The following is an 18,566-nucleotide window of genomic DNA, read 5'->3' on the forward strand; positions in this document are numbered from 1 at the left end:
GTCCCATCCTCTCCCAAGCCGCCTGGGGGTGAGGAGCTTCTCATTGCTGCATTGCTCTGTTTGCTCAAATCAACAAAGACCCAATTCCCGCCCTTCCTGTTCCTTACAGGAAGGTGTTGAGAGTGTCAGATCTGAGCAATGTGAAGTATCCAATTGGAGAGTTACATCCTGACGATAGGGATATTTCTCCACAGCTGCTTTCGGAGCTGCTGAATATTTCCAGCATTTCCTCTTTCTGATTTTGTGTCTTCATTACAGGAGTTCATTTACTGACAACCCAAAACTTGTCTCTCGGGCCCAGCTCCAGACACAGCTTTTCTGTGATCTTCAAACGGACAAGTTCACTCTTCACTTTCCTACACACATGCTTTAAAATCGGCTGGTCTCACACTCAGCACCCTGCGGCATCGCCTTCAAACCTCACCCCACCCTTCAACTGCCCACCAGGGCCTCAGAGGTACAAGTACTTCTTAGGAATTGACAAAGGCAAGGGGATTACTGTGTTTGTGAGGGCATATAAAAGGTTAATCCACACTCACAAAGAGACTGTGAGAATCTCTCTCCCTCTCTATTTGATCAACAGAAGATACAGATTGTCTGCAGTCAGTCATTATCCAACAATATTCCCCCTTCCTATACTGTTACTGAGTGGGGGTGGAGGGATAGACACCGATAGAGTGAGTGAGGGCGGTGATAATTTATCAGATAATATATCAGTTACAGAAATCCTTGTAAATTCCGGCTTTATCCAGAAAGATTCTCTTGGAGAAACAGAAGCTGCAGTCTCAGCTCTCACTGATATTATAGTAGAAACATATTATTAATCCCACACTCAGGAACAGTGCTGCATTTGGACAGGAGGTATGGGGAAAAGGAATAGAAACTGAATGGTCCAGTTCTGAGCAGTGTGCAGGCTCAGAGGGAGCTGAGGGTCAGAGAGATCTTTAAAGGAGATAGGCGATTTTAAGAGAGTCGTCAGTAAGGCGGATTGGATGCTTGGCTTCAGAACCGGAGATACTGAGTATAAAAACTGGAAAGTTCTGCTCAATCTTTATAAAGCTCTGATTATCTGCGGCTGTTTTAGGATTGTACCCAGACCCAGTAATCACACTTTAGAAAGTGTGGGAGAGTCCTGACGAGGGTGAAGATGAGATTTACTGCTTTGGATCGGTCGATGATGGATTTTAGCTCAAAGGTTTGACTGGATAATTCGGATTTTAACTCTTTACAGCTAACGGGATTGAGTGGTGATGTAAGAGACGTGTAAAATAAAATAACATATTGAACCAAGGTACACAGGGGGAAGTTGCTGCATTAGCTGCTGGCAGAAGGATTCAGGGACAGGCATTGAAGATTGAAGACAGGATGTGTCGGAGGCAGAGGATCCCCACAGTGCGGAATGAGGCCGCACCGACCATTCTGCACCAACTCTCCAACAGAGAATCCCTCTCTGTAACCCCACCTAATTACCCTACTAATCCCCCTGACAATAAGGGGGAATTTAGCCTGGCCAATCCGCCTAATCTGCACTTCGTTAGAGGTGGGAGGAGACCGGAACACCCGAAGTAAACACACACACGGGGGGAACTTGCAATCTCCACACAGACAGGCAGCCAAGAATGTTGGAAATGATCTTCAGTTTTCTACCGGTTACAAACACTGGGGATTCCCCTTCAGTTTGTGGCATCTGGGAATCAGTAAAACATCCAAAAATAGAACTGAGAATAAATATAACCTCGGTAGGTATTCACATGGTACTGACATTCGGACGGTGTACTCATGTGTCGACCGCGTGGCCTAATGGATAAGGCGTCTGACTTCGGATAGTGAAGGTGTCAGAAGATTGCCGGTTCGAGTCACGTCGCGGTCGTTTTATGCAGAAATCTGGTTGAAGTTCCCAAAAAAACGAAATGTCCTTCTTCAGTTGAAAGCTCTGCGTTTTCTTGCAAACATTGCAGGGCTCTTTCTCAGAATGTATTTCCTTGTTGTTTTGTTCATTCAATTTTCTAATCTCATTATTTTATCCTCCGCCCCAGAAATCAATCTTATCTTTGAGATCTTAATAAATTGTTGATGCTCCCGAATGGAGCAACAGGCTTTGATACAATCTATTCAATAGAATTCTGTCCAAACTGCGCTCCGGGCTCTCCTGGTGCCTGATAAAATCAGCAACTGAGGAAGCTCCGTAATTAAAACTAACACAAATATCAAGGCCGTGTGTAGCGTGAGCGATGGTGGTATAGTGGTGAGCATAGCTGCCTTCCAAGCAGTTGCCCCGGGTTCGATTCCCGGCCATCGCATTGATAATTTATTTAGAATCTTATCCGCGGCCTCTTGGAATTTAAACAGAGTGAACAAACACAGGGTGAACACAATATTCGACAGGAATAGAGTTTTTTATTTCCATTTTCTCTTCCGACGTAATTAGATTTCAATGGAAAAATATTTAAATAGAAAAACAAGTCTCCGACCTAATAAAAGAATTCAGAGACAGAGATACCAAATATTAGTTGAGGAACAAATTTCAGCTCACACTCTGTGCTCTGCACAATCCTGGTTCCTGATGAAGTTAAGATATGCACATTACTGAGGTGGTTACATTATTCTGGTAAATAAGCAGCTGCGATGGCTGAGTGGTTGAGGCGCTGGATTTGAAATCCAATGGGGTTTCCCCACGCAGATTCCAACACTGCTCATCGCGCTTATGGTTGGAAATGTTTGCTTCGGGCAGCCATCCTGGGGAGTTTTTGCTATGAAGTATTTGGATCTCCATCATGCATTCAGCTGCATGGTTCTGGGCCAGGTGCAGGCAGCTGAGTTTGGAAAGGACACCTGGGTATCCTCGGGTTGGTATGGACAAGACGGGCCGAATGGCTTCCTTCGGGACTGTCACTTTGGTTCTTTCGATGTTTCCATCAGCAAAATCATAAAGTGTTCCATGAGCAAAAACAAATCATTGAATTCTCAGTTAGGAAGAATAGTAAAAAGGTGGCCTTAAACTGTCCAGAAAAACGAGACAAGCCAAGTTCAGTTTGCAAACAGTCCGATGGACAGACCTGGTGTCTGATGAAATCAGCAACGGAGGTAGTTCCGTAATTATAACTGATTCCACGGATATTGCAGGGAGGTTTTTCACACAGAGGGTAGTGGGGGCATGGAATGCTCTGCCAAGTAAGGTCGTGGAGGCAGGCACGCTGGAGTTGTTTAAGAGTAACTGAGACAGGCACATCAGTGGGTTGGAGATGGGAGGGTGTAGGAGATTGTTTTAAATAAGGTTCATTAGCATTGGGACGTCCCTGGTAATGTAAATGGATATGGTCTGAAAATAATGTTTTTTCTCTTTTCATTTACAGGTTTAAGTCGGTCCGCCTTGTGTCCAACGAGGGGCATACACGCGATGGGTCGTACTTGGGCTGCTCTTGAATGTTCGAGATTAGCCGAGTGCTTCATGTCGTTAGTGTGCGCTTAAACTGGACCAGATACTGGCCACACGACAGCTCAGTGACTATCACTGTTTGCTGTGCAGATACATGGATTTGGGCCGGTGTCTGTGGGAGTTTGCACATTCTCCCCGTGCTTGCGTGGGTTTTCTCCGGGTGCTCCGGTTTCCTCCCACACCCGAAAAATGTGCTGTTAGGCTGATTAGAAGTAATAAATTGTCCCTAAATTAGTTTCCCTCAATGTGGATGGCCATAAAAACAATAGATAGGGGTCATGGGTAGAGAGGTGGGCTGGTAGTATAAAAATGGCGGCGCGGGCTCGTTGGGCCGAAGGGCCTGTTTCCGGGGCTGTTTTTGTTCTTTGTTCTTAAAATAAGGGTGGCTGTTGAGTTGTGAGGGATGGTGGTATAGTGGTGAGCGTAGCTGCCTTCCACGCAGTTGATCTGCGTTCGTACTCCCGGCCATCGTATTGATAACTTACTTACAACTTTATCCACTTCCTCCTGTGTTTTCAACCGAGTGGACAAAACCAGGGCGAGCGCAACATTTTACGATAATGAAATACAATAGAGCTTTGTATTTTTCTTTTTATTCGGAACTAATTTGTTTGTAATGAAAAATTACTGAGATACAAAAACAAGTCTCTGACCTAGTCAGTGAGTTCTCCGTCAGAGAAAAAATAAAGAAGTAGAGGAACAATTTTCAGCTCACACACTGAGCTCTGTACAATAACGGTGCCTGATGAAGTTAGTATGAACGCTAATGAGGTGACTATATTAGCCACCTAACCCGTGGAGCTGCGATGGCCGAGTGGTTAAGGCGTTGGATTAGAAATCCAATGGGGTTTCCCCGCGCAGGTTCGAGTCCTGCTCGCAGCGATTATCATTGAAAGTGTTTGCTTCCGGCAGCCCCAGAGCCGGAACTCCTTCTGGTATTTTGGTGCCAAGTATGTGGATCACCATCATGCTTTCAGCTCCATTGCCCCGGGCCGAGTGCAGGAAGGTGAGCTTGAAGAGGACACCTGGGTGCCCTCGGGCTGGCATGGAGAAGATAAGCCGAATGATTCAGTGCTGTTCCCTTGCTCTGGTTCCATGAGGGAAATCATAATGTGAGCAGATTGAAAACAAAACAGCATCAGGTGCTCAAGTTCTCATGTCAGAGGAAGATTCTTATGGAATGACACACAGAACATAAGAAATAAATTTCATCAGAACACATTGAATAATAATTTCAAAATGCTGCTTGGATGATATGACATCGTGTTCATTCAAACACATTGCTGCAAGCTGGTCATTATTGGGCGTTAGGAACTCCTGGTTATAGCAGATTGGGAATGGAAGGAGCAGCTTCACATCTGCACATTGACAGGTCAAACTGTGTCTCAGATTGACAGCTCCCAGGACAGGTTTTCCTCTCCTCTCGCTCTGTGCTGTGGATTCTCGGGGATGAGTTGGAGTTTCCCAGCTCAGTAACTGTGAAAGCCTCTGAGGCCGGCGATGCTCACAGTGTCTGCTCCCCAGATTCAGGGAGCTGCAGCCAATCAGAGCCGTGCCTGGGTTAACCCAGAACTGGTTGAAACGGTGATATTGTTCACACGCTGAATTCTATTTGATCAGATGTAGATACAGATTGTGTGCACTCAGTCACTAAACAACAAGATCCCACCTTCATATAGAGTTGATGAGAGGGGATGGAGGGATAGAGTGAGTTAGAGCAGTGAGACACAGATCTGTTCTGTTAATATGTCCCTTTCTGTTGCAAACTTGTTCCCTGTTGTGTAAAAGAGATTCTCCGTGAGGATTTTTTTTGTCTGTAAATTGTTGCATGTTGTGTTAAGATGTTCCCTCTTCTTGTGTAAGGCTCTGGTTGCATATAAAATCCACTTAGTACAGATCGAGGTTTTATACATAGAACATAGAACACTGCAGCACAAACAGGCCCTTCGGCCCAGACGTTGCGCAAATCACACCTACATCTACCAAGCCATGGAACTATCTGTAACTTCCAATCCCATTCGATCCCGTATACTCATCCAGAAGTCTTTTAAAAGACCCCAGCGAGTTCGCCTCTGCCACCACCGACGGCAGCCGATTCCACTCACTCTCCACCCTCTGAGTGAAAAACTTTCCCCTAGCATCTCCTCTGTACTTGTTTCCCAACACCTTAAACCTGTGTCCGCTCGTAGCGACCATTTCAGCCCTGGGAAATAGCCCCCGAGAATCCACCCTATCTATTCCTCTCAGCATTTTATAAACGTCTATCAGGTCGCCTCTCAACCTTCGTCTCTCCAGGGAGAAGAGACCTAGCTCCCTCAACCTATCTTCATAAGGCATGCCTCCCAATCCAGGCAACATCCTTGTAAATCTCCTCTGCACCGTCTCAATAGCTTCCACATCCTTCCTGTAGTGAGGCGACCAGAACTGCGCCCAGTACTCCAAGTGGGGTCTGACAAGTTGCAGCATTATCTCCCGACTCCTAAACTCAATTCCTTGATTGATGAAGGCCAGTGCACCATACACCTTCTTAACCACATCCTCCACCTGCCAGGCCGATTTAAGAGTCCTGTGGACCCGGACCACAAGATCCTTCTGCTCTTCAACTCAGCTAAGACTCCTACCCTTGCTATTGTACTCCTGCATCCAGTTGGTCCTGCCAAAATGGGCCACTACACATTTATCCGCGTTGAAGTCCATCTGCCACTTCTCCGCCCAGTCTTGCATCCTATCTATGTCACGCTGCAACTTCTGACATCCCTCCAGACTATCCACAACACCACCAGCCTTCGTATCGTCGGCGAACTTACTAACCCATCCCTCCACTTCCTCATCTATGTCATTTATGAAAATGACAAACAGCAAGGGTCCTAGAACAGTTTTGGGGGGAAAGGGAAGCCAAATAACAGTTTGTGTAGTCCAGGTAAAAGTCACAACTGCTTCACAGTTACCGTTTAGTTGTTTTATCATCACTGTGAACAGGAGTAGCACAGAACGCTTTCGATCCATCGATTTCTGGGTTATGGGCCCAGCACGCTTCTGCTGCGCCAGTCTGCTACGGCAAAGGATCTGCCTGCTCCCAATGAATGTAGTCAGGCAGATTTTCACTCCTGTATCGTTTAATCGGAACATCAGTGTGAGGAGGTATCACTGCATCACACCGAGATTACAACAGACAGAGAAAAACACACAATAGCAGCACGAGAGTTGGTTCGGCCGCATTTGGAGTACTGCGTACAGTTCTGGTCGCCTTACTACCAGAAGGACGTGGAGACTCTGGAGAGAGCGCAGAGGAGGTTTACCAGGATGTTGCCTGGTATGGAAGGACTGGGGTATGAGGAAAGATGGAAGAAATTGGGGCTCTTTTCCCTTGAAAGACGCCGACTGAGGGGGGATCTAATAGTGGTATATAAGATTATGAAGGGTATAGATAGAGTAAACAGAGGTAAGCTATATCCTATAATAGAGACACGTAGGACCAGGGGCCATGGACTTAAGGTGAGGGGGGAGCGGTACAACACAGATATTAGAGGGCGGTTTTTCGCACAGATGGCAGTGGGATCTGGACATCTGGATGGCCATAAATCATTAGATAGGGGTCATGGGTAGAGAGGTGGACTGGTGGTGTTGAGATGGCGGCGCGGGCTCGTTGGGCCGAAGGGCCTGTTTCCCGGGCTGATTTTGTTCTTTGTTTTGTTTTTTTTGAGAGACTGCTTGGACACATGGAACGATTTAAGCCATTTAACTGTGTTCGGAATTTCCTGAGAAAATAATGGAAATCTGTGTTTGATGAACTTACAGCATTGGGTTTATTACAGATGATTTTTTTTAACTGCAAGATGATGAAAATACCTGGATCATCTCAACAAATAGTCGAGATATTTGTGGGGAGTCTCGAAATGTTTCCATCTTTGGAGATTATCCACTGTGAAGGGAAAGGCAAAAACGAGTTAGGTAACTGGCACAATCGCAGACGTCATTGGAGAAGAACCAAGGCTCCGCTGGGATTTGAACCCAGGATCATGTCTGCTTACTAGGCAGGCGCTTTAACCAACTAAGCCACAGAGCCGATCACTACGGTGGGTGGCCTAAGCGGAATGCTGGAAATATGTTCCAGATCTGGTGGCATTTGTGAAAAAGGAGATACTGCCAGAATTGGAAGGTACCTGTGAACTATCCGACTAAATATTGAACGGTTTAACGTGAGCTGGGCCCACTTACTGTTTTCAGATACACATTTGGTGTAAAAATAGAGATGTGATTCACACACACAGTTTTCTGCTCTGAAGGCAGCTGTGTTCCTTCTGTCGCACGAATGATTTAAAAAAGAAAATACTTTATCCATACGGGATATGTGTGTCACTGGCCCGGGAAGCATTTATTGCCCAAATTAATTGTCTTTGAGTAATTGGCGATGAATTCATTCTGGAGACACTGCAGTCCATGTGATGCATGTACACATAGGCTGCTGTTAGGGAGGGAGTTCCGGGATTGTGAGCCAGCCATGGGAACGGTGATATGTTTCCAAGTCCGGATGATGTGTGTCTCGGGGTGGAAATTACAGGTGGTCATTGTTCCTCTGCATCTGCTGCCCTTGTGCTGAGAGATTTCTCGGATTTGGTTGGTTCCCTCGTGAAGGAAAAAAAAATCAGCGTTAGAAGTGAGAGTTGAACCCACGCCTCGAGAGAAGATTGCGCCCATCACATGGCGCCTTAGACAGATCGGTTATCCTGACTACATTCGACAAAGTGCAAAATCTGTGCAGAAATCGAATTGAATTCCATCTTTGTAGCATTTACATTTCAAACTCGACGCGTATTTTTTTTTCCATTTTGAACCCCAGCCAGAGGCCTGTATCTGAGTCCCATCCTTCCCCAAGCCGCCGGGGGGTGAGGAGCTTCTCATTGCTGCATTGCTCTGTTTGCTCAAATCAACAAAGACCCAATTCCCGCCCTTCCTGTTCCTTACAGGAAGGTGTTGAGAGTGTCAGATCTGAGCAATGTGAAGTATCCAATTGGAGAGTTACATCCTGGCGACAGGAATATCTCTCCACAGCTGCTTTCGGAGCTGCTGAATTTTTGCAGGATTCCCCCTTTCTGATTTTGTTCATTTACTGACACCCCAAAACTTGTGTCCAGTGCGCAGCTCCAGACACAGCTTTTCTGTGATCTTCTCACAGACAAGTTCACTCTTCAGTTTCCTACACACATTCTTTAAAGTCGACTGTTTCACACTCAGCATCCTGAGGCATTGGCTTCAAACATCACCCACCCACTACCACCACCACCCACCCCCCACTCCCAGGGTCACAGGGGTACAAGTATTTTTTTCAATTAGAGTTCAGAGGTGCAAAGGGGCTCACTATGCTTGTGAGGGAATAGAAGGGATTAATCCACAATCACAAACAGACTGAAAATGACTTCATCTCTCTCTTACACACACACTCACATACATCCTCACACATCCACCACACGGCAGATGCTGAAATTCGGGATCAATAAAAATGCCTGGAATTAATGATCTTGAGTCAATTGTCGGAGAAAAAAGAAACAGCCGATTAACCGATTTATTTTGCGGACGGAATTCTTACCCTGTCTGGCCTGGATGTTATTCCGGATCAACAGCAATGTGTTTGATTCTGAGCTGCCCTCAAAGTCCGGGTCTCTGGGGACTCTTGTTCGAATCCCAACACAGCAGCTGGTGGGGTTTGAATTCAATACAAAATATGTGGAATGAAGATCCTATTTATGCTTTCATCCATTGTCAATTCCGGGCATAACCATCTGGTTCACCAAAGCCCTTTGTGCAACGAAATCTGACGTCCTTTCCGGTTTGGCCTACGTGTGACTCCAGAGTAATAGCAATGTGGTTGACTCTCAACTGCACTCGGGCCACTATGATTGGGCAATAAATGCTGGCCAGCCAGTGACGCCCATAAATGAATACAAAAATTATATAATTGCGGATTAACCTGCATATTTTATTTTTGGAAGAATAATCGAATTCAAGTGAACCTGCCGTGACCCCTCTCTTTGGCAGCATTTCTTTTATGTTGCTGTTGCTTCTTTCAGCGATTACCTCCAATACAAGGGTCATGGGTGGAGAGGAGACTCATAATGTTAAAATGGCGGCGCGGGCTCGTTGGGCCGAAGGGCCTGTTTTCCGTGCTGTGTTGTCCTTTGTTCTTTGTTCCTCAGAACCTTCTCTGCTCCAAGTAGATCAGTCGCAGTGTGTCAAACCATTCTCAATAAATAAAATTCTTCATCAATTGAACCATTCTGGTGAAACATTTCTGCCACCTTCTGAATTCTTTTATAATATTCTTATAAATTGCTCTGTAGAAAATGGAAACAGTATCCACTTGAAACTGAACCCAATTTAAATGCAGGTTTAACATAGCTTCTGTTATTTTGTCCTCAGTACCCCATTGATTAAAAGAAAAGACGCAGAGCGCCGTCTGATTTATTATGATCACTCTCGTCACCGTCCTGTGTACAGTTCTGGTCACCCTATTAGAGAAAGGATATTATTCAACTAGAAAGAGTGCAGAAAAAATTGACGAGAATGCTACCAAGACTTGATGGTTTGAGTTACAAGAAGAGACTGGATAGGCAAGGAATTTTTCTCTGGACTTAGGGGTGATCTTCTTGAGGTCTACAAAATAATAAGGGTCATTGATCAGCGAGACAGTCCATATCTTTTCGAAATTGTAGGGGAGTCTAAAACTGGAGGGCATACGTTTAAGCTGAGAGGGGAGAGATACAAAAGGGTGCAGAGGGGCATTTTTATTTTTTACGGATGGTGATTGTCTGGAACAAGCTGCCAGAGGTAGTAGTAGAATTGAGTATAACTTTATTTTTTAAAAGCGTTTGGACAGTTACATGAGTAAGATGGCTATCGAGGGATATGGGCCAAACGCGGTCAATTGGGACTAGCTTAGTGGGTAAAAAAGGACAAGTTGGGCTGAAGGGCCTTTTTTCATGCTGGAAACCTCTATGATCATCCCTGTCAACTTGGAAGATATATGTACATATTTGCCTCTTTAGAACTGTACCATGTAGTTTATGTTTTGAACCTGGGTTCTTCCTTCACAACGAATCAATTCACATTTTGATGCATTTACTTTAATCTGCCTTATTAAAAATTTCCGTGCTTTTGGAAGTTTATGTAAACCGCATGAACAGTATTACCTTCATCAACACTCTCGGCTACGATTTCAAAATACCCAAGACAGTTCGAAAAACATTATTACCTTAATAAATCGGAAGTTGGAAAGTTATTTCCAGTCTCTTCGCAATTACACTGATCATGTCTTTCAGTATCCTTAGATGCATATCACCCGGTGCTCGCGTCCAATCAAATATGGGCAGACTCTTCAAACCTCCTCTTCATTGAGTTAATTACCTCTGGAGTGGAATACCGAACAGTTTCACAAAGATTCACTTCCTGCTCAGTGAAACGCCTGGGACATAGTTAAAATATAATCGATTCAAAACCAAACTGTGACCCCCCTCCCCCTCCCGCCCACCTCCCCCACCGCCCCCGCACCTCCTCCACCACCACCCCCCCCCCACCCCGCCTACAGCATTGTCAGACCTCAATTTCTTTCTGACCAAAATACAACTGAACACACGATGCAAGAATCCCTGACGCGACAAGCAATGGACAGCCCTGATTGATTCATTGGGATAAGTTTACAGTCTGGTTCCGTGGGTGAACATTCTTGAAAACTTTTGATTTGCCGCATTGAGAAAATTGTCGGGATGTGTTGCTGGATTTCAAACCTGATCTGGAGACATGTAAATCCCGCCATCGAAAACGCAACGTGGTTTTTTTCGAAATAAACAACCAACATTTGGAACCAAAACTGGCAACAAGTGAGGGCTCGTCCGGGATTTGAACCCGGGACCTATCGCAAATTCCATACAGGGAAACCCCCGAAGCGAGAATCATACCACTAGACCAACGAGCCATCGGTGCGCTAATTTGTCAGCGAATAAACTTCTATTAACTAGCTATCCTTTCAGGCTGTCATTTGAAAGGAACATTGAAGAAAAACACAGCAGATTCAGGGGGAAATGCGATCCTCTTTGTCTTAGACCCTGAATATTCAACAGGATGTTCAATGTTGGGATTGTAGCTTCTCTCAGCGAAAGAAATTCCCATCACATCAGTTCAAGGATTGTTGTGAAGAACAGATTGAGCAAAGTGTAGAAGACCAATGCGGAAAAGTGTGAGGTGATTCACGTTGGTAAGAGTAACAGGAGTACAGAATATAGGGCTAATGGAAGTGTCGACAAGCAGAGAGATCTCGGTGTACATGTGCATAGATCCCTGAAAGTTGGCACCCAGGTTGACATGGTTGTTAAGAAGGCGTACGGAGTGTTTGCTTTTATTGGTAGAGGGATTGAATTTCGGAGCCGTGAGGTCATGTTGCAACTGTACAAAACTCTGGTGCGGCCGCACGAGGAGTATTGCGTACAGTTCTGGTCGCCGCATTATAAGAAGGATGCGGAGGAATTGGAAAGGGTGCAGAGGAGGTTTACCAGGATGTTGCCTGGTATGGTGGGAAGGTCTTATGCGGAAAGGCTGAGGGACTTGAGGTTGTTTTCGTTAGAGAAAAGAAGGTTAAGAGGTGACCTGATTGAGGCATACAAGATGATCAGAGGATTGGATAGGGTGGACAGTGAGAGCCTTTTCCCTCGGATGGTGATCGCTAACACAAGGGGACATAGCTTTAAATTGAGGGGTGATAATTATAGGACAGATGTCAGAGTAGGTTCTTTACTCAGAGGGTAGTAAGGGCGTGGAATGCCCTGCCTGCAGCAGTTGTGGACTCTTCAACTTTAAGGGCGTTCAAATGGCCAGTTGGATAGGCATATGGATAATATTGGAATAGTTTAGGTTGGAGGGTCATTAGATTCGTTCCACCGGTCGGCACAACATCGAGGGCCGAAGGGCCTGTACTGCGCTGTAATGTTCTATACTCTATGGTTGTCCAGCTGGGGAAGACTGCACTCGCCACGTTCCATTCTTACCTTTCTGGTCAGTGGCACAATATCACCCGCAATGGTCACTCTTCTCCCTCCTGTGTTGTCACTTCCCGAATCTTTGAAGGATTTATCCTTGGCTCCCTCCTATTTCTAGACCTTACCTCTCGGTGTCATAATCTGAAGAACAGTGTCAGTTTTCACACGTAAGCTGATAATACCCAGTTCCAGCTCACCATCAGCTCTCAGAACCAATCCCTCTTATTAAATGATTAGATTGCTTATCCAGCAGCTTGTACTAGATAAGCAGATAATTCCCCATTAAACATCTGGAAGGCCAAAGGTCCCACCACAAATTCCATTCCCAGTCAATGACTCCATCACTCTCCCTGGTCACTGTCGAGGCTGAAACAAACTCATGTAACCTTGGCACATCACTACACCTGGAAATGAGATTCTGACCACACATCTGTTCCTGCACCAAGACCACCTGTTTCCAGCTGTGTAACTTCACACATTGTGGATAATACCTGATCTCAACTGTACCTGAAACCCTCATCCATGTTTTTGTTACCTCTGGACTTGCTGACTCAAATACACTCCTCCTGCAGATTTTGTTCCCTGAAGGACATTAGTAAACGGCATGAGGTTTTATAAAAATGGACAATTAATTCAGGGTTTGTCTTGAATTAAAATTTCACCATCTGCCCTTTTGGGTTTTGAACCCAGCTTCTCAGAGTATTACCCAGGATCTCTGGATTACTTGTCCACTGCCACTGCCTCCCCCAAGCATGATCAGGACTGGGATTTGAATCATCGCCTTTTCCATTACCCTCATGAAAATCTCGATCAAGCTCATTATGGGATTACTGAGGGGCTTTCCTTAATTATTGTGCATCAGCACAGGTGGGTGTTATTTTTTTTACCCCTCCGGTTATTATTTGGAGAATATTACATATTGAACAACAAAGAAGAACACAGCACAGGAAACAGGCCCTTCGGCCCAACAATTAAACTGATATGAAACTGATTGGACTCATTCTTACAGCCATTTCTGAAGAGGTGTCTTTACCCTTTGCAATTCTCCACTCATTTGGCACCACCCATATAACGAGCTGGGTTAGAAATTGCCTCCATTGCCACTGCAATTTCCACCCTTATTTCCCTCAGTATCCATCGATCCGTCTCTTCCAGTCACCAGAACACAGCAATTAAGAACAGACATTGCACATGGCACTTTGACTCTGTTCTACCATTCCAATCGATCATGAGACATTTATTTATTTGTCTTCATTGCCAGACAGTGAAAACACAGTCACAGTAAAAAAAACAAGAGCAGCAACAACAACATCAGGCAACACACATATAGAAATCACACTATGTTTCTGGCAAGTGTTTTTCTTTAACCCTACAGTGCAGAAAGAGGCCCTTCAGCCCATCGAGTCTGCACGGACCACAATCCTATCCAGGCCCTACCCCCATATCCCTACATTTTTTACACGCTAATTCCTCGAACCTTCGCATCTCAGGACACTAAGGGCAAATTTTAGCACAGCCAATCAACCTAACCCACACGTCTTTGGTCTGTGGGAGGAAACTGGAGCATCCGAAGGAAACCCACGCAGACACGTGGAGAATGTGCAAACTTTTCTAATTGAAGCCAGGTCCCTGGAGCTGTGCAGCAGCAGTGCTGACCATTATGCTACCGTGCTGCCCCGATAACCATCCGTGGAGGGCAGATCGGATGTGGCCGGTTAGCTCAGTTGGTTAGAGCGTGGTGCTAAAACGCCAAGGTCGCGGGTTCGATCCCCGTATGGCCAGTTTACCTTTTCCCTCAAACTGAACGATATTGGGCGGCACGGTAGTCGATGCTGAAATTGCCTCGGAATGTCCTGAGATTTTTTTGATTAGGGGCAAATACGTAGGGATATGGGGGTAGGGCTTGGGTGGAATTGTGGTCAGTGCGGACTCGATGGGCCAAATGGCCTTTTTATGCACTGTAGGTTTTCTATGATTCTATGAAGTGTTCGAAAATTCACTACATTTTCAGCATTCACAACAAATTCAAATGTTTGAAATATCAACAATTGTATGCGGGGAAAACAAACTGTGAGTTTTAAGACATGAACCAAATTTCTGCAGTTTATACTGACATCCACCCAAAATACATTATCTATGAATACATCATTTTCCAAGCTTGGGTTGTAAGGCCCTGTATCAGAGAATAGGATAGTGTCGAAGAGGCCCTTTGGCCCATCGAATCTACAGTGATGTATGAAATGCCCTGGCCTGCCCAACTAATCCCACTCGCCAACACTCGGCCCATTGAGCAGAAAGCAGGCTCAGTGCCACAGACTGAAAGGAGGTTTTAGTTCACATGGGCAGCATGGTCGGCGGAGGCTTAGAGGGCTGAAGGGCTGCTCCTATGCTGTAATTTTCTCTCTTCTCTGATATTTAAAGAGTACACATTGATTTACACAGCCAGAGACTGACAATTAGAGGATGAATCCCACAGGCAGTTGCAGAGACTGATAGGTAAAAGTAAACCCAGTCCCCTCATATAGTGACCGAGAAGGAAAGTTACAACATTAATCCCAAAATGGCAGAGCATCGCAGGGAGGGAATGAACCCCGCAGTCACTCTCAGCTCCCACTAACTGGCAAATACACATTGAGTCCCCAACAGTACCACGGACAGAGTGACTCCATCAGTCACATAGAGCACCAGGCAATTACTATTCAATACAATGTGAACAGAAGTGATAGAGAAGGAAAAAGGGAAGTGTGGTGAGAAACAGATAGAGGAGCAAATCTGTATGCAGATCATGGATGACAGATACAGTATTAATTCCATCCTCTCACAGACAGACGTGGAGTTGCCGACTGGGGGAGGCACATTAAGTAGCAGCAGGACACCAGGTTAAAGTCCAACAGATTTATTTGGTAAGATGAGCTTTTGGAGCGCCGCTCCTTAACCTGATGAGGAAGATGAAAACATAATGAAACAATAGGCTAAAAGTGGCCACGAAAATTACACTGGCCAGCAGGATTAAGGAAAATCCCAGGGCTGATTGTACATACATAACGAGCAAGAGGGCAGCCAGGGAGAGGGTCGGCCCACTCAAGGGCAACGAAGAGAATCTATGCATGGAGCTAGAGAAAATGGGTGAAGTATTAAATGAGAACTTTGCGTCAGTGTTGACTGAAAATGACGTGTATGATGGTGAGTCTGGGGAAGGATGTGCAGGTGGTTTGAGTCATGTTGAAATCAAAACGGAGAAGGTATTGGTGCCCTTGAGAAATATTAAGGTCGACAAGATAGGTCTGATGGGATATACCCCAAATACTGAGGGAGACAAGGGAGGAAATTGTTGGAGCCTGAGAGAAATCATTGCATTCTGACTGGGTACAGAGGAGGTCCCAGATGATTGGAGAATCGCCGATGTTATTCCTTTGTTGAAGAAGGATAACTCCAACAATCCAGGTAATTACAGGCCGGTGAGCCTTACATCAATGGTCGGGGAATTATTGGAGAGAATTCGTCGAGACAGGGTATTTCCCACTTGGAAATGAGTGGACATATTAGTGAGAAACAACATGGTTTTGTGAAGGGGAGCTCTTGTCTCACGAACATTATCGAGTGTTCCGAGGAAGTGACGAAGATGGTTGATGAGAATCTGTTGTCAGACTTTTTACTGATGAGAATAGGACAGTGAATGGTGTCTGCATGGACTCTCTTCATAGCTCAAATTCTCCATCCCAGGCAACGATCTGGTCCCTGGTAAATGGACACTGCACCCTGTCCAGTGGAATCATTTCCTTACTGTCGTGATTTGACCGGAACTGCACACTGTCCTCCAGCGGTGGCTTCACCAAAATTTTGTCCAGCTCGAACTGAACCTTCCTGCTCTTACAATCATGCATTAATATTCCATTCCTCACTCTGCATGAATCTTCACAACTCACAGACTCAAAGGGATTTCCAGTGTTGGAAACATTGGAGGTTTCCTTTGTATTTTCAGGGATCTGGGAATCAGTGGATCATCCAAAAATAGAACTGAAAAATATGAAATCACAGCATTTATTGACATTGTGCTAATGTCAGGGTAATATTCCACGTATTGACTCCGTGGCATCGCCACATCAAAGGTGAGCCAAAATGCTGATGAATTGAACGAACGTTGCTCTCAGGTTACCAAAAGTGTCCGTACAAATGTAAAGATTTCCATTTTCCAAAGTTTCAATTCGTCACAGTCTTTTATTTTTGCCGTTTTCAAAGTTGGAAAACGACACAAGTACAATTTGACATAATAAAATTATGATAAGCTCCCCGTCGGGGAATTGAACCCCGGTCTCCCGCGTGACAGGCGGGGATACTAACCACTATACTAACGAGGAGCTGCCCCACGAAACGACGAAACGCATTGTACACTTGCCACTTACACTTCCAGAGCGATAAATCAGTTCTGACGAGATCAGTTATTTCCCCCAATACGGAGAACCATTTCATGCAGCAAACAGCTAATTAAGACTTTTGGATTAGCAGGAAAGGGAATGAGATGGATGCATGAAGAAAACACACAAATCAGGTGGAGACAGAAAGGTGTGTTTGCCGTTCATATCAAACCGCATGTTCTTTTTAATTTTGGAGGAAAGGTGGGGTCTTGAAGTCTGAACATTCTGGACAATCTCAGCTGGTCTTTCTCCACAGATGATGTCAGACAGACATCTGGTATAAAGTATCCGCCTTCAGGATTTGATTGACATACATAGTTTTCTAATCTGAAGTCAGATGTTCCCCGACTCCGACACAGATGATTTTTCAAAATGTTATTTTCACGGGATGTTGCTGTCGCGGACTGGGCCAGCATTCCTTATCTAGTATTAATTGGGTGGCAAGTTCTTTCTTGAGCCACTGCAGTCCATATGGTGTATGTACACACACTGTGCTGTTAGGGAGGGTGTTCCAGGATTGTGAGACAGCCACAGAAACGGCGATATATTTCCAAGTCAGGATGGTGTGTGTCTCTCGGAGTGGAACTTGCAGGTGGTCCTTGTTTCTCTGCATCTGCTGCCCTTGTGCTTCCAGCTGAAAGATTTCGCGGGTTTGGATGGTGCCTCGATACGGAAAAATCACCGTCAGGATTGGGATTTCAGAGAAATGTGATGCCTGAAAACAGTGTCTTAAACTTTCCGGCCATTCTGATCCACTCACTCAACGAATACCCGCCCTGCGCAAATCGATTTGAATTCCATCTTCATCCTCATTATATTTAAAACGTGTCTCTATGAATTTTTCAACCGCAGCCAGAGTCCTGGACCTGAGTCCAATCCTACAGCCCAAAGCTGGACAAATACAGATAGAATTCCAAACTCAGAGACAGTTCTGACAACGGCCGAGTTTCCCTATCCTTGTTTTCTTGATAAAAGGCAGAAAGCAAGTGTGTGCAGAGCAGAGTGGCGCAGCAGAAGCGTGCTGGGCCCATAACCCCGAAGATGATGGATCAAAGCCACCCTTTGCTATGATATTCGCATTCACATCCAAGTGGGGCACTTGGCTGCTGCCCCAGGGGTTATCCTGGTTTCGTTGGCAGTAAATTTGTACCCTCTTGTTGATTTGTGTCACCTTGGGCGACAGGTTTCTCTCAGTTGGTCGAGCATCTTATTCAGCACGGGTTTCATTCCCGTCTTAGGACGGAGATGAGGAGACTTTTCTTCACCCAAAGAGCCTGAGGAGTTCATTCGCACAGGAAGTAGCTGATGCCAAAACATTGAATGTATTCAAGAAGCGGTTAGATTTAGCACTTGTGACGAATGGGGTCGAAGGATATGGGAAGAAAGCAGGATTAGACTGCTGATTGGACGATCAGCCATGATCGTGATGAATAGCAGAGAAGGTTCGAAGGGCCAAATGGCCTCCTCCCGCTCCTATCTTCTATGTTTCTATGTAATATCGAGGTTATTTATGAAGGCCGCGTTCTCAGCCTTGCTCCTGGCCTGAGGTGTGAATCCTCCTTTAAATCACCGCCAGTCAGTTCTCCTCTTTGATGATACCGAGATTCGTCTGGGACTGTGGGGTTTGCTTTGATTTTATAAGCAATGGACACATCAATTCCCTGAAACATTGCTCCGATATAAAAATGT

General features: G+C 45.3%; 5 non-coding genes across 5 annotated transcripts; 2 read left to right on the forward strand and 3 right to left on the reverse strand.

The window, feature by feature from the left end:
• The first annotated feature begins 2,228 nt into the window (after positions 1-2,228).
• trnag-ucc (transfer RNA glycine (anticodon UCC)) lies at positions 2,229-2,300 on the forward strand. Its single transcript has one exon. It is a non-coding gene; the product is annotated as a tRNA-Gly (tRNA).
• Positions 2,301-4,236: 1,936 nt separating this feature from the next.
• On the forward strand, positions 4,237-4,318 carry trnas-aga (transfer RNA serine (anticodon AGA)). Its single transcript has one exon. It is a non-coding gene; the product is annotated as a tRNA-Ser (tRNA).
• Positions 4,319-7,426: 3,108 nt separating this feature from the next.
• On the reverse strand, positions 7,427-7,502 carry trnat-agu (transfer RNA threonine (anticodon AGU)). Its single transcript has one exon. It is a non-coding gene; the product is annotated as a tRNA-Thr (tRNA).
• Positions 7,503-11,314: 3,812 nt separating this feature from the next.
• Positions 11,315-11,405, reverse strand: trnap-cgg (transfer RNA proline (anticodon CGG)). The gene is given in 2 exon segments: positions 11,315-11,350; positions 11,370-11,405. It is a non-coding gene; the product is annotated as a tRNA-Pro (tRNA).
• A 5,343-nt stretch (positions 11,406-16,748) lies between these two features.
• On the reverse strand, positions 16,749-16,820 carry trnad-guc (transfer RNA aspartic acid (anticodon GUC)). Its single transcript has one exon. It is a non-coding gene; the product is annotated as a tRNA-Asp (tRNA).
• Positions 16,821-18,566: the final 1,746 nt, after the last annotated feature.

This window comes from Carcharhinus amblyrhynchos, unplaced genomic scaffold, assembly GCF_965287045.1.
Source record: "Carcharhinus amblyrhynchos unplaced genomic scaffold, sCarAmb.v2.hapA scaffold_42, whole genome shotgun sequence".
Taxonomy (NCBI): domain Eukaryota; kingdom Metazoa; phylum Chordata; class Chondrichthyes; order Carcharhiniformes; family Carcharhinidae; genus Carcharhinus; species Carcharhinus amblyrhynchos.